General features: G+C 42.0%; 1 long non-coding RNA gene across 1 annotated transcript; it reads right to left on the bottom strand.

Moving 5' to 3' along the window:
* Positions 1 to 396: 396 nt before the first annotated feature.
* Positions 397 to 14216, bottom strand: LOC124595285. Its single transcript, XR_006978195.1, has 2 exons — positions 14153 to 14216; positions 397 to 743 (listed from the first exon to the last, which is right to left on the bottom strand). It is a non-coding gene; the product is annotated as an uncharacterized LOC124595285 (long non-coding RNA).
* Positions 14217 to 14553: the final 337 nt, after the last annotated feature.

Raw genomic sequence — 14553 nt, forward strand, 5'->3', positions numbered from 1 at the left:
AAAACCGGTGTCTGCTCACATCTTTCAAATTGCGTGTGTTTCTTGTAATGGACATGCATAATTGTTGCCAATGAACGAAACCTAGAGTTCGTGCGAAAGCTTTCCTGTATGGTCGCTTAAAGGGTTAATTGTACTGGTCAGTAGAATGAATATGAATAAAAACTAGTTGCTGCAAGCTCTCCCTCAGAACTGACCGTTTTAAAAATATAAATTTGCCTGTGATTCGACGTTCTTAAGTTTAAAGAATAAACACGGCAATAACAATTTTCATTTCGCACGGAAGGTAAATACACTCTAGCGTTAATTTAAACGTGAAAAATTTTGATACAAATGGCAGTATAATAAATGCAACTCTTAGGAACATTCTCATTGGCTCCTTGTACGAATAATCAGCGCTAACAGAAAAAGAAATGATTTTTATTTTATGTTTTGCTTTGTAACATCTTCCTATTGGCAGAAGAAGCTGATGCGCAGTTTGTTTCTTCCATAATTTGCAACCAAGCGCAGGTGTTGAAGTTTCAGCAATTCACAGCTAACTGCAGGATACAAAAGAGTCAGCCCCGACAAGCATTAGAGACTCTGTTCACACACAAATGGCATCTCCAGGATGCACCTGCAGTCGTTGATGGTTCCGTCCGCGTAAATATTCCCGCAGTCCTCGCCTTCCGGAGAACCGGGGAACATCCCGTTATTGGGCTCCCCCTTTGCCCACCTTACGCGGCCACTCGATTTCAGAGGTTCACCTGAAGCATAGGAAACAATCATTTCAGACACGTACAATTTATTATTGGAATAAATGTTAAATTTGCGCAGTGAGCAAAAACCCTTATTCCTAGGCTAAATACGTTTTGCAGGCTCGAAAAAATGGCACTCATTTATGATAATCCAAGTTCCCCACGTCATCTTCCGGTCCTTTTGCAGAACCAAAGTCGAAGTTCCAAATTTTTATTGAGTTCTTACAACTGAATATCAAATGTGAAGTGGCCCAAACTGCTTCCTACTGAATCACTCATTTTCATGCTAATGCAGCGATAAAAAAAGTGTAACGTGCTAGCAGCTGAAATGCGATTCAGAGGCCCACAGGCACGTCATGTCCTAGAAGTTTACTCACTCGCGTGGCTCAGTTTCAGGACATGGTTAAATGTCAGAAGTTCACGGGACTTGGACGACAATGGGTGTACGCTGAAGGTGCGGGGGGAGTGGGGGATTTAGAGATGTCCCACCGACTGTACATGTAACGTGCTGAAATTATAACCTACATACTTTACTCATAGGAAAGAAGTAAACTGAAATTGTAACCTACATGTGATGTTCATGTAGTGTACTGAAATTGTAGCCCATATGTTGCACGTGTAGATGGTGATTTTTCCCATCGTGTACAAATTCTAGGGATTGATGGATGAGAGGATACGGAACAAAAAAGGTCTAATGAACTTAAGTTCAGAAAAGCTTTGTTTGCATGCAAGAGACCATTTATTCAATCATACTTTGTTGTAGAGACAGCGGTCTAATACGCACTGTACAATACAGCCACAGTTACAGTGTGCATCGTTTCCTCCTAGAGGGTCGTACTGTATCTCATACGTCACGCCCGAGTGCCCTCTCCTGTCATGGTAATTGGTAATGTTGCGTCCGATTCACTTCTCTTGCTAACTCACCTTGTAGTGGATTTGATACAGCATTGTACACAATGGTTCCTTATGGTCACTGACACACAAGCTGCACTTTGCGTCGATACTAATCACGAATCCGCGGCTCTCAGTGCCTCTCTGATGATTGCTCGGTCCTAACGTCCTCTCTTCTCTCTAGGCTGAGCGCTCTCTTCTTGATGCTGTGTTCGGCCAGTGTTTACACAGCGTGTGCAGGGCGTATTACCGACTTTCCACATCGGGAGCAGTTTTGTCACTGGTTCCTTCACCACACAACCACGATTTCGGGGTTGGTATCATCTACTCTATTCATAGATGAGGCCACATTTACGTTCAGTGGCATCTTAAACTTTCATAACGATTATCAATGCGATAGTATGCAGAACCCCATGGTATGGTGACAGCATATCATCAGCATCGCTGACGCTGGAAACAGTGGGCAGGGAAATTGGCAACCATATTTTGGGACTAGTATTCTTCCCCCGACGCATAACAGGCCGGAACTATCAGCGTTTCTTGAGGGTGATTTTGCTTCTCCTTGCCGGAATAAGGCCAGTGATAATTCAAAGAGTTATGTGGCTGCTAAATGAGAGTGCTCCAGCCTACTTCACCATTAACATCTAGACGCATTTCAGTAGAGTCTTTCCTCGTCGGTGGATTGGACGAGGGTTGAAAATGGCTCTGAGCACTATGGCACTTAACTCTATTCATAGATGACGCCACATTTACGTTCAGTGGCATCTTAAACTTTCATAACGATTATCAATGCGATAGTATGCAGAACCCCATGGTATGGTGACAGCGTATCATCAGCATCGCTACTTAAACCTAACTAACCTGAGGACATCACACACATCCATGCCGCCGGCCGCGGTGGTCTCGCAGTTCTAGGCGCGCAGTCCGGAACCGCGCGACTGCTAAGGTCGCAGGTTCGAATCCTGCCTCGGGCATGGATGTGTGTGATGTCCTTAGGTTAGTTAGGTTTAAGTAGTTCTAAGTTCTAGGGGACTGATGACCGCAGCTGTTAAGTCCCATAGTGCTCAGAGCCATTTGAACCACACATCCATGCCCGAGGAAGGATTCGAACCTGCGACCGTAGCGGTGACGCGGTTCCAGACTGTAGCGCCTAGAACCGCTCGGCCATTCCGGCCGGCAAATTGGACGATGGGACCCGGTTCCATGGCCTACTCGTTCGCCGGATCTCAACCCTTGCGATTTCGTCATGGGGCCGACTCAGAAGTATCGTGGATGCAGAGCCCTTTCCAGATGTGGAGACAGTGGAGCAGCGTATTCACGCTGCCTTTGACACTGTTCGTGTGCAGCCAGGCCGATATGAATGTGTGAGACAGAACATGCTACGGCGCGTACACACATGCGTTGAGGCACATGGAAACCATTATCAACACATAGTATATCTGTGGCTGCATGGTACAGCGCGTATTAGGCCACAAACTCTGTAACGGTGTATTATTGTATAACTTGTCTCTAGCATGGGAACCATGCATTTCCGGACATAAGTTCATTTGTCCTCCTTTGCTCTGTATCCTCTCATCGATCAGTCCCTAAAGTTTGTACACAGTGGAGAAAATCATCGTTTGGAAAAGGTGTATTGGTAGTAGTAAATGAAATTCTAACCTACATCTTATAGACGTATTATGACGCACTGGTTGAAGATGTACTACGAAAATGTGATTGTAACACACTTTTCGTAGATATATTACAAAAAATGAAACGAAATAGTTCTTCATGAACTACATATTTCAGTGATTTAATTGTGATCAACCTGCTTGGTAGGCTGAATACTCCACTGTGATATTATCTACTATACAGACTGGAGGAACTGGTTGGTAAGGTAATCCTTACGAATATTTTAGATCTAATATAGAAATATTATCCAGAGCAACGCCTGTCTGTAGTCAAGTTCGAATTGTTTTCATTCGTAACTGCCCCCCAACGAAGAAATTTTGTACTAGTCCTCACTCGTTGCTATGTACATGCAATGTGCTGTCCAATGTGTTCTTCGTTTCCACCTCAACGCAATTCGTAATCAGTTGCTGTACTACCAAAGGTAAGATAGTGTTTTATGGAACAACAGTATGCACTTACAAATGTAAAAACACTGTGTTGCTATGCGCAGTACATGGAATCTTTTGTGTGGAATGTACCTGCAGACATGCACTTTGCCTTTGGAGTAGCAGGAACTATGGATGGAACACGGAGTTTGTACGCATAACGTTATCCAAACAGACGAATACCAAATCAGAGGCCATTTGGGACTGTGGATCATCTTCTCCGTGAAAGGGGCACACTGAAAGAGATTTCTCTGGTCGACGTCGACCATGGAGTACACACGGTCATGATTTCGATAAACGAGTACATCAAATGTCCGACAACAAAAATCCAAACAGTGTACCTCCGTTGCTCATGTTCTAAATGTTAGTTCTAGCAGGGTTATGAGAACTCTGTGTGACGATCATCGTCATCTGTACAAGCTGAGTAAGGTACAGGACTTTGTACCAGCTGGTTTTCCAATTCGGGACGACTTTGCAGCAAAGAATACTAATTCCCCCAATCACAAACATTGTTCTGTGGACTGATGAATTGACTTTCAAAAGCCAAGGAATGTTCAACAGTCTCAATTCCCATATATGACCTCGGGAAAATCCTCGGGCTACGGCTGTCAACCATTTTCAGAAATGATTTTCAGTTAACATTTGGGCTGCAATTATTCACAGCCAAGCAGTGCCGCCATATATTCTGGCTCCGAGGCAAAACCAGCTTCCTCAGTAAACACAGTAGACCTCCACACTGCATTCACATAGCTCTTTCTTGACACCACTGATTTCGGAAATGGTGGTGGTGTCGTGCCAGTGGAATGTTGAGCTACAGGGCGTCTGGCTCGTAGCTGTCCTTGAATTAAGCGATTTGTAAAAGTTCGGTGTGTTACTTTGGGGCCAACTGCTACACTAATTTCTGCTGCCAAAGCCACACGCAGAACACGATGGTCTTCCCTCTCGATGGTGCCACGTGGCCGCCTGGATACTGGTCCTTTTGCGACAGTACATTGTCGTATCCACCGCTGACAGCAATTATACACTTGGACACGTTTCTGTCAAGTTGTAACGCCAGAAATGCATATCCTCCTATTTCCATCTATTGTACTATAATTTGTTTTCCTTATTTTTGTTACCTGAATATATGACATTTCTGTGTCTTTACATATTGTAATTGTTTTACTATTTGTATATATATATATATATTTATGCATTTATGTCGATGTATAATTGGTTTGTTTCGTAAATATTATTTGTATTTTTACGCTGGGTCTTGCCTAGGGAAAACTGCTATCGAACGATTACATCGATAGGTCGTGTGAAGACTCAAAGTGTGTAGGATCTTTGGTAGTGTTAACTCGGCCGCGTGGAGCGCGGGCAGAGCTGGGGGAGTCTGGCTGGAGTAGCGAGTGGAGCAGGTGTGTTGTGTGACGCTCCCGCGAGTTGCCGCGCTTTCGGGGTTTGGCAGCATGTAACTGCGCTCGACTCGCGATGATAGTTTCTGACATGGTGTCGCGGACGGGAAGCATTAGCTGGCGCACATCAAGAGCCCGTTTCGCCTGGTGACTGTGTCGAGAAGAAGGCGCGCCAACATCCAGCTACTGCAACAGCGACGGCCGACAATGAGTGACTGTCGCCACCTCCTCGATCGACGGTTTCAAACCTTCAATCAACCAACAAGGAAGACTAAAAGCACGTAAAGTTTCAGAACTGTATGGCAGACCTCAGCTTTTCAAATTGTTCCATTTGCCTCGCAAAATTACAGCAACTTAGCATGAACCTTTGTTGCTCATTGTCCCAATTGCATTGCCAAGCAGGGTCCCTTCCTTTTCCGAAATGAACCCGAGTGTCGTTGAAATTCAAACGCCAGCATAATTCCATTTCACTGCTTTAATTTCAAAGTTCAATTTAAGTATTCATAGCTGGCTACAATAGTTATATTACACAAGCACAAATTAAGAGTGCGAGTTTTGTTACCGTATTTTAGCTTACCTGTGACTGCAGCTCAGCTTGGTACGTACTAAATTTTACTATTGTTAATTGTTCAGAATCGTTTAATTCAAGTTCAAAGTTAAATCTCTTCTTTCTAAATTGTGTAGATTCAAGTAGCTTTAGAAATGATTGTTGAGGTAGTCCAAGACTAACTGTATTTCGATGTGCTTCAGAAAGAAAGCTCACTATTAACTTCAGTCACTAAATTAACTTTCGATTTTCCGGTTTCATTAATTCTTTTGCTAAATTAAGTGTAGCGAAATTTATTACTTCTGACAAACTTTCAGTTTTCACACTACACGTGTCAACCTTCAGTTGCCATGCTTCCAGCGCTAATTATATGTGTAATAACCTTTCCTTTTCAGTTATTATAGTAATTGTCCATAGGACTGGCGACTGTAATTTCCCCCAAATCTCAAATATCTAATTACCGCTAGTTGATTGTTAACGTAACGGCCGCACATTTACTTTCTTTATTAACTTTATCCCTATTTCAAAATTAATTTCCACCAGTTTCACTTGCATTTTTCCTTTCATTTAGGTGTAACCCTTTCCTCCCTCTTTACCGACAGGTTAACTTCAGTGACGATTGCTTTTCCAAAATTCCCATTAGGTACAAGCGGTTTCATTTTTCACTGTCATTAAGGTCGATAAGTGAGGGGGAGGTTACACATGGCGACCTGGTGACAGGACAATCTTCAAATTTGAGGTTGTTCTGGACACGAATTTTGCATTGTACAAATCTTGTAACAAAGTACTGGTTACGAAATGGTCGATACGTCAGCGAGAATATTAGTGTGAGGAATCCTAATTAGATTTGAGATTTGGCATTTATATTGAAAATTATTAAAATGAGTGAAGGCAACAATTACCAAAATTTGGTAGGCTTGGATAAGGAACAATCGGTCGAACAGTGGGGAACGCGCACCGCGGTACCCATTGCTCAGGGACAGGCGGCTAGCATGAAAGACGCGACCGCCGAAACGCAACAAAGAGCAGAAATGGAATCCCACACTTTAGAAAATGTTTCGGAGTCGGAAGTGAAAATCAAATGCGAATCCCTTGATGACGAATACGGGGGGACAGTTAAAGAGGAAGCCGCTACGGAAGTAAAACCGGTAGTTTCCGGGAATTTAACTGATTTATTGAATGTTTTGATTAACGAAATCAAGAGTCAATCGGCCAAGCAAGAAGCTCTGTCTGAAAAAATTGAACGAAAGCTAGACAGTCACAACAAAGCTATTAATGTTGTTAACAACAATGTTGGAGTTGTTAACACAAAAGTTGATAAAATCAAAGAAGATATTGTTGTTATTAATAACGAAATCGGTAATCTTAAACAGGAAATGATAGGCGTTCAGGCGGAAATTGCGAGCATAAATACTCGTTTTTATTCCGAAATTAGCAGAATCGAGAAAAGTGTAGGAGAATCAGTTGCTCCGATCATCGAGAATAAGGTGACGGAACAAATTCAATTAGTGAAAAAAGAGGATCAAAAGAAGGTGGAAACTTTAAAGGCTTTAGTATCCGAAGTAGATACCAAAGTGACGAAGCAGGCTAATACCTGCGAAGAGAAAAAAAGGGAAGTAGAAACGCTTGCGACAACCACTTGCCAAGTAATTACGAGAGTGTCGGAATTAGAAAATAAACTTGACGAAAAACAGAGCTATGTGCCAATCTATGCACTTAGTTCGGAATTGTTGACGAAAGAGGAGCGGTTCGACCCCTTGAAAAAAGGCGGTATACACGCGACGGATTTCATTAAGAATTGTGAAAGAGTTTTACCCAGATCATGGACTAATGAGAGAAAAATTAATGCGATTATTGATGTGTTGGCTGGTGATGCCAAGCGTTGGGGCTTAAACCTCAACATTACGAACCTGACTTTTGATTAATTTGAAAATTTGTTTCTGGCTGAATACTGGTCAGAGCAAAAACAGCAAAGTGTCTGGCGCGAATTTGTCGTATCGAGGCCTTTCGATGCGAATTCGCGCCGTTCGATGAAGGAGTTTTGTGAGGGCTGGATCTGCAAGTTGGAATATTTGCGTGATCGCCGCACGGAATCCGAAATAGTCTGCGAACTCTACATGAAGCTTCCAGATGATACAAAACGCTACGTAGGAAGCAATTACAGGACAATCAATGATATCCTGGAAAGAGTTGAGGACGAGGACAATTGGCGCAATAATCGCGACAGTGGTAGAGGCCGTGGTAACAACAACGGGTACCACAGCAACCACAACAACGATGACCATGGGAATAATGCATACCGCAACCATGGCAGCAATAACAATAATGGTTCGGACCGTAATAACAATCGGTACAATGCAAATAATAACAGGAATGACGGAAACCAGTATCATATTAACGTGATACGGGCTTCGAAGACGCCAGAGGGTGTGATCAGCTGCCTCAGCAGCATCTGGGGAGCGTATTTGCTGGGACGAGACAGGGAAACCATTAGCCGCACCGGTGAAGGGCCGACCGGGCGTGGAGAAATTTTGGCGGCCCAATAACAGGAGAAAACTCAGGTGTCGTCGTTATGAAAATTCCGTATGGAATAATCAACGGCGGGAGAGTGTGCCAGTGTTAAGAGAAAGGAGTGCGCCCACAAGTAGTAGATCAGCTGTATACACGGCAGTAGAAAATACATTCACTGTCAGTGAGAACAATTTAAGTAGTGTTCCGGAAATCGATTATAAAGTGGCAGCTGTAACACCCACAGCGGAACTGGAGATTGAGTTTAAGAATGATTCGCAAGTGTTGAGAGAATATCAGATGTCGGATAATACGTCCGTCATTGAGCAAGGGGATGCAGAGAGGGATGAGGTCTGGTTAAGGCAGTTCGGTCGCTTATACGACGAACTAAGAGATTATAGGGGCCTGTACGGGAGAAGTGTTTATAGGGAGCGCGGGCAGGATTTGCCGCGTCTCGTCCCACAGGAAGATAGTAGTTGTGAAGTGATAGAAAGTTGTGGCCCTAACCGGCAGACTTTACTAGAAATAGTTGATGTTAATGGGGAGCACGAGCAAGATGCGTCGTGTTTCGTCCCGCAGGAGTTGAATGTTGAAGTAGTAACGGAAAGTTCTGGCCCTAACCGGCAGATTTTAAAGAAAGTTGTAATGGTAGAAGTAGCCGACCCATCCGACGCGAACATCCAGTTTAAACATTGCGACAGTATTAAGGAGAAAGATTACGAAAATTTTACTGATAGCCGGACACAATTGGTAGAAAAGCATGTGGATTACAGCGTGTATGAGGTTAGAGCTGACATTATACGGTCAGACGATAGCAGTGTGGGTTGCGCAGATCTAGAGGAAGTAATTGCAGAGACTACTGGGCACATTCCTCCAGGTAGATTGGCAGATGAGATCAATCTGGCCAAAGAGGAATCAACGAAGGTGACAATTAGTGAAGTGATAGCAAAGCAACACTCACTAGTTGACGAGTTACAGGAAAAGGTTTCGGTATTGGAGGCAAAGCTACAGACTAAGCCTCAGGACAAACGTGTTAAAATTAAAACTGTATGTGAAAAGAGGCTGAAAAAGCCGCCACATAAGCCGAATTTAGGATCAAAGCCGGATGGTTTTTTCTGGAATGACCTGGATATAGACGAGGATTTACTGTGGGAAAATAAAGAAACAGTCGAGGACAAGTGTAGACAGATAGTAGTGTCTGTTAATATGCACGACCTACAACTAAACGTGTTGATTGACACCGGTGCAGAATTGAGTGCTGTATCTGGGAAAATATTTGAGTTACTGAAAGACAGACCTGGCATCGTAGTTATGCCAGTAACAGGAGTGAAAATTATCGGTGCTACTGGGAAGGCCAGTAAACCGGTCACAAAACAGATTTTTGTCAACTTCGAGATATGTGGGGCACGATTTGAACAAGAGTTTGTCGTCGTGCCAGACTTAACTACGGAAGTAATTATCGGGTTAGATTGGCTATTAAAGTACCGTGCAGTGATTAACTGCGAAAGCAAAACTTTGACATGTATGTCACTAGATAAAACAATGGTAGTTGGTTTTGACGAGGCAGGAGACGGTGTGCATAGGCAATACCAGTGTTTATGGACATTTTTAACTGGCCGGATGACATTGACGTGGGAATGAGTTTGAACTGCCGTAACATGAGGAATCTCGGCATTGACAAAAGTGTAGAAAGTGAATTGGAAGAGATAATCAAATTCCCTCCACGGATTAACATTAGTATTGGTGTGAAAAAAGATCGTTTGCGAGAAGTAATGAAGCTAAAAGCCGATGCTCGCATACGTCGTCATGACGCTAAAGTGCGTTTTGCTAAGTTTGCAATCGGAGACTTAGTACTTGTAAAAGCTCATGAGAAATCGAGCGAGATAGACAATGAAATCTCTAAATTTAAGTTTGTTTATAATGGACCATATAAAGTCATTGGTATACCTCACACAAATGCTTATTGCTTAGAGAATCCAAGCTCTGGAAAACTATTAGGTATACGGAACATTGTAGACCTGAAATTGTACCAACCTAGGATTGATTAATACCACAGAATGGGTAATTTGTACAGTATGTAAAATAGAGTGTAAGATTTAACGATTTGCTAGATTGCCATGCTTTTGACTGACCAAGGTCATTAAAGAAGTTGTAATTAATAAGTAATTAATTTTGATTAATCAATTTAATTTTAATCAATTTAATCATGATCTAATCAACTGAAAAATCCAAGCAGCTAGTTTAAGTTTTCAGCCGAGTCACAGTAGATTAAGGAATGTAAATATGATTTTGTAAATAGCTGTAAGATTCCATAAATATGTGATTTACTAGTCATTGCCGATGTACTTAGACGATGTTTTAAGTTTCAGGCTAGTACATACGTGTGATGATGGACAGTGTTGAGTTATCCACTGTAATAGTGTTTATGGACTCCTTGAGATTACTCGGGAGTGAGTTTTACCGAAAGAATTCAGTGAAACGGACGTTCTGGAAATGCCGTTACAAGGGCGAGAGAGATCAAGCGTGCCGCACAGGCGGGCGTAACAATACTGGCGGGGCGGAACCGCTGTCGGCTCTTGTGCCGCTGTCGGCTCTTGTGTCGCTGTCGGCATTCTTTGTACATGCGAGTACGAAAGGCGGAGTTGTTTTTCTTCCCGGACAGCTGATATGAAAGAATTCTGTTGTCAATATTTATGTTTTTATCGATCTGCTGTATATTATTTTCTTGTTTAGCGTTAAGTGCACACTCATGACGAGAATATTAATTATGAAAAGTTTATATAAAATATGTATTCTATGTAATTAATTAGTAATTTGCGTATTTTGATATACCTGTTTTCTATGACCATGTAATCTGATTAATTTTGTAAATAGTATTCCATTTCTTGATACTGCTAGGAATTTAGATTTTTTAGAATAGCTAAACCATTTTCTATGTTTTCTATGAATTTTAATATGTTGTCAACCTGTTTTATTTTGATCAAGATGACAGAGTGGAATAAGATTAGGAGTGTCTCCACTCAATTATTATCGTCTAAAAATTGGTTTATGGTTAACTAGGTGAATGCTAAATTTTGTTGATGTTTTGAGCATATGCATTTCCGCTGTTTCTTTTTTTTTGGACATTTTCTGAGTCTGTTTACGTTACACGAACATCCTCAGACAATGTGGGGCACGTGTAACGCCGGAAATGCATATCCTCCTATTTCCATCTATTGTACTATAATTTGTTTTAATTATTTTTGTTACCTGAATATATGACATTTCTGTGTCTTCACATATTGTAATTGTTTTACTATTTGTATATATATATTTACGCATTTATGTCGATGTATAATTGGTTTGTTTCGTAAACATTATTTGTATTTTTACGCTGGGTCTTGCCTAGGGAAAACTGCTATCGAACGATTACATCGATAGGTCGTGTGAAGACTCAAAGTGTGTAGGATCTTTGGTAGTGTTAACTCGGCCGCGTGGAGCGCGGGCAGAGCTGGGGGAGTCTGGCTGGAGTAGCGAGTGGAGCAGGTGTGTTGTGTGACGCTCCCGCGAGTTGCCGCGCTTTCGGGGTTTGGCAGCATGTAATTGCGCTCGACTCGCGATGATAGTTTCTGACATGGTGTCGCGGACGGGAAGCATTAGCTGGCGCACATCAAGAGCCTGTTTCGCCTGGTGACCGTGTCGAGAAGAAGGCGCGCCAACATCCAGCTACTGCAACAGCGACGGCCGACAATGAGTGACTGTCGCCACCTCCTCGATCGACGGTTTCAAACCTTCAATCAACCAACAAGGAAGACTAAAAGCACGTAAAGTTTCAGAACTGTATGGCAGACCTCAGCTTTTCAAATTGTTCCATTTGCCTCGCAAAATTACAGCAACTTAGCATGAACCTTTGTTGCTCATTGTCCCAATTGCATTGCCAAGCAGGGTCCCTTCCTTTTCCGAAATGAACCCGAGTGTCGTTGAAATTCAAACGCCAGCATAATTCCATTTCACTGCTTTAATTTCAAAGTTCAATTTAAGTAGTCATAGCTGGCTACAATAGTTAGATTACACAAGCACAAATTAAGAGTGCGAGTTTTGTTACCGTATTTTAGCTTACCTGTGACTGCAGCTCAGCTTGGTACGTACTAAATTTTACTATTGTTAATTGTTCAGAATCGTTTAATTCAAGTTCAAAGTTAAATGTCTTCTTTCTAAATTGCGTAGATTCAAGTATCTTTAGAAATGATTGTTGAGGTAGTCCAAGACTAACTGTATTTCGATGTGCTTCAGAAAGAAAGCTCACTATTAACTTCAGTCACTAAATTAACTTTCGATTTTCCGGTTTCATTAATTCTTTTGCTAAATTAAGTGTAGCGAAATTTATTACTTCTGACAAACTTTCAGTTTTCACACTACACATGTCAGCCTTCAGTTGCCACGCTTCTAGTGCTAATTATATGTGTAATAACCTTTCCTTTTCAGTTATTATAGTAATTGTCCATTGGACTGGCGACCATAATTTCCCCCAAGTCTCAAATATCTAATTACCGCTAGTTGATTGTTAACGTAACGGCCGCACATTTACTTTCTTTATTAACTTTATCCCTATTTCAAAATTAATTTCCACCAGTTTCACTTGCATTTTTCCTTTCATTTAGATGTAACCCTTTCCTCCCTCTTTACCGACAGGTTAACTTCGGTGACGATTGCTTTTCCAAAATTCCCATTAGGTACAAGCGGTTCATTTTTCACTGTCATTAAGGACGATAAATGAGGGGGAGGTTACAAAGTCTTTCTGCAATATCGCAGAATGAATATCCACATGGAGTTAATGTCTAGGGTGGGATTTCATACGATAGCAAGAGCCCTCTCGTGGTTTTTCCTTGCACCCTGACAGCAAATTTGTACGTTAGACTGGTGATTCGAACTGTCGTCCAGTCTTTCATGAATATTATTCTAGGGAGTTTTTTTCCGACAGGATAGCGCTGGCATTCCATTCTGTACAGAGTGTCGACGTGTCGCCTTAATCTTGTCGATCACAGATCTGTATCCAGTCGAGTACGTATTGGACGTCATCGGATGACAATTCCAGCATCTTCCATAAACAGCATTAACTTTCCCTGCATTGACCGACCAAACGCAAAAGGCATAGAACTGACGTCCGGCACCTGTACAATACAATGCAGGCATTCAACATTATGGCGATTGCACCGGATACTAAGGTACCAGCATATCACAATTGCTATAGCTTGTCTCATGCTTGCAGTAACCAGTTTTTTTTTCTATCTTAACCACATAGATATGTCATCCAGACGTATTTCCGAAATATCATTACTCCACAGTAACTATTTTTGGTGTTGCGATTTTTATTGGGTGATCAGAAACGCACTGAACAGCTTTGTAAGGGTGTTTCAGTGTAGGCCGTGTTAAGAAATAATTACTCAGAAAAAAATTAGCGCTCTCATCTAAGCTTCGAGAACAAGTGACACTAACTGCACCTGGCTTGAATCTGGGAGCGCAGAGGCCTGGTTGGCTAACTTCAGTAGCAATTAATTAGGAAATGGTGCCATGTACCGAATTTTTTTCTTAACAATCCCATCTCAGCACAGATGAACTTGTAATAGCATTACGAGCATTTCAGCCTGTTTCTGATCGACCTGTTTGATGAAAGAGAAAATTAGAATTCCTGATATTTGGATGTTTCCTCATCCTGTACGAAACACATCTGAAGTCGTCAACAGGACATCAACCCTAAATGATCACTCCTGCTGTTAACGTCATACAGTTACTTACTGCAAGTACTATCAGCAAAAGAAGGAATGCGGTGGAAAGAGAGAATAGAAACTTCTCTCAAATACTGGGCATCTCTTCGGAAATTACACACGAAATACTGACTGATTTGTTCTGTGAGTTCCGTTTTTCTTTCAAGTTGAAGGATTGAAATACGATTCTTTCCAGCCAGTCTAAATATGTCACTTACATAATAGTGATACTCACCCAAGACAGTGACGTATTCCCCTTCCTTGAAGATATCGTGGAAACCGATGAAAGCAGCGAAGTTGTCTGACGAGTGAGCTCTCATTACTTCGCGTATAGCATTTTCTTCCGCCTCAGAGTTCACAATGGCGAGGTGCGCACCTTCCTTTGCGCATGTTCTCCGAGCATTTTCCCAGTTCATTTTCTCAGTGTGCAGCTTATAGTATCCAACATTTCGAAAGAATTTGTAGTCGGCACCAACATGGGGAGGGGGTGCTGTCCGTGATAAATCAAATGACACATTAGGTTCATGATACAATAGGGAAAATAACGCAAATCATACAAAGGTATGTCAACAATAGATTAGTACAGACCGTCCTGTAAAAATCGTGTGTACTCTTACAGGTAGGCCAAAGACTGTT

This window comes from Schistocerca americana, chromosome 2, assembly GCF_021461395.2.
Source record: "Schistocerca americana isolate TAMUIC-IGC-003095 chromosome 2, iqSchAmer2.1, whole genome shotgun sequence".
In the NCBI taxonomy this organism is placed as follows: domain Eukaryota; kingdom Metazoa; phylum Arthropoda; class Insecta; order Orthoptera; family Acrididae; genus Schistocerca; species Schistocerca americana.